This window comes from Diachasma alloeum, unplaced genomic scaffold (genome assembly GCF_001412515.2).
Source record: "Diachasma alloeum isolate Michigan unplaced genomic scaffold, Dall2.0 Dall_scaffold_00683, whole genome shotgun sequence".
Taxonomy (NCBI): domain Eukaryota; kingdom Metazoa; phylum Arthropoda; class Insecta; order Hymenoptera; family Braconidae; genus Diachasma; species Diachasma alloeum.
The window spans coordinates 38,325-40,767 of record NW_021680815.1 but is presented as its reverse complement, the minus strand read 5'-3'; positions in this window follow the sequence as shown (position 1 = coordinate 40,767).

The window sequence follows — 2,443 nt, the reverse complement described above, 5'->3', positions numbered from 1 at the left end:
GGGGGAGGGGGTAGAGCCAAATAATAACATTAATTATTTTTTCTCTTTTTTGGAGCAGCGGGGTGGGGAGAAGGGGTTAGAGACAAATAATAATATTAATCATTTTTTCTTTTTTTTTCTTTTTTGGAGTAGAGGATGGAGGGGGAGGGGGCAGAGCCAAATAATAACATTAATTATTTTTTCTCTTTTTTGGAGCAGTGGGGAGGGGCTAGAGACAAATGATAATATTAATTATTTTTGATATTTTTTTTCATTTTTTGGAGCAGGGGATGGGGGGGGAGGGGTTAGAGACAAGTGATAATATTATTGCTTCCGAATGGAAGCATTGTAATCGGTCGATTTTTCGATTCGCTAATTTTGCTTCGNACTGGCAAGTAACATTTTTTTAAAAATATAAAAAAATGAAAAAGGAAGCCAAGTCAGCAATGTCAGAGGAATGGTCATAGTGCNCGAAGGGGTTAGAGACAAATAACAATATTCATTATTTTTGATACTTTTTTTTTCATTTTTGGAGTGGCGAGTAGAGAGGGAGGGGGTAGAGCCAAATAATAACATTAATTATTTTTTCTCTTTNGGAGACAAATGGTTTTAAATCAAATGAGGGTTTGCAAGAAATTCTCTATGAAATCAAAAATAGCAGGAGGACCAATTTTCTTGGTGCGGAGTTTTTCCACTGACTTTCTGATATCTATCGAATCCTCGATCTTCCAATCCGCGCCGAGAAAATTGTTCCTGCTTTTATTTTTTATTTTATAGAGAATTTCTTTCAAACCCTCATTTGATTTAAAACCATTTTTCGCATAGAAATTTTATTTGCACTATGACCATACATCTGACATTGCTGACNCAGAAGAAAATATTTAACCTTTTAATAAAATGGATTTATGCAAAAAAATTTATATCTCCTAAACCACTGTGCCGATGGCACTGATTTAATGTACGGACCTTTGGTATTATAAGAGAGATATACATGCCAAATTTCAACTTCATATNCTTTTTGTTTTTTTAGGCAGATTTCATTATTTTTTTTAAAATAACTAAGGAATCGTTTTAAATCCTGTAAAATTTTTACTTTTCAAGTCAATTCAAATAATTTATTTTCACAAAATAGAAGATAGAGGACATCGAGACGAAAATTTTGAAAAAAAAATTATGAAATCGGTTGCGTAATTCTGATATACAGGGTGTCCCACAACCGACCATAATTCTGAAAAGGTATTGGAGAGAGAGCTTTTTGAAGAGGAAAGTTCTTCAGTTTTTGGATCAGACAATNGTCGAGACGGATATTTTGAAAAAAGAAAATTTGTAACTGGTCAAGTAGTTGACGAGATATTTGACAGAATAGATTTTCACAAAAAATTGAATATCTCGTGAACCGCTCGACCGATTGACCTCATCGAAAATACGAACCGTCTATCTTACAAAAGCTAGCAGCATACCGAATTTCAAGTCACTAGCTCGTTTTTTCATTGACTTATCACGCGTACAGTGTTTTTTTATGAAAAAACGGATAAACGGCAATATCCCCAAACTTTGCACAAATCGGTATATATGATATGAGTGATCTAGATAGAGGCCATCGANCCTGTTGGGTCTGTTGCCAACCTACCAACCTGTTGACATTGGAACGCTCCATTATCACCCCCTCGCCGACCAAATAATTTTCAAAAACCCAAAAAAATTATTTGAGAATGTTTTTTTTTCTCTCTCCATGAGACCTATCAGGGCTGTTAAACCAACATCGACATTCAAACTCTCCCCCAATGCCCTCTAGCCCGCCAAATCATTTTCAAAATCCCGATTGGAAATTAGAAAATGGATTATTATTTTTTTTTTCGTTTTTCTTGCGTTTTTTTTAATGGTCTGTTGGGTCTGTTACCAACCCACCAACCTGTCAACATTAAAATTCTCCATAATTAGTCCCTCGCCCACCAAATCATTTTCAAAATCCCGATTGGGAATTAGAAAATGAAATATTATTTTTTTTTTCGTTTTTCTTGCGTTTTTTTTACGTGGTCTGTTGGGTCTGTTACCAACCTACCAGCCTGTCAAAATTAAAACGCTCCATAACCAGCCCCTCACCTGGCAAATAATTTTGAAAATTCAAAAAAAATATTTGAAAATGTTTTTTCATCTCGTTATGTTGCCTATCAAGTCTGTTACCAACCTATCGAGTTTAAAACGCCCCCCCAATGCCCTCTCGCCCACTAAATCATTTTCAAAATCCCGATTGGAAATTAGAAAATGAAATATCATTTTTTTTTTGTTTTTCTTCTTTTTCTTGACGTGGTCTGTTGGGTGTGTTACCACCCTACCAACCTGTCAAAATTAAAACGCTCCATAATCAGCCCCTGACCCACCAAATCATTTTCAAAGTCCTGATTGGAAATTAGAAAATGAAATATTATTTTTTTGTCGTTTTTCTTGCGTTTTTTTACGTGGT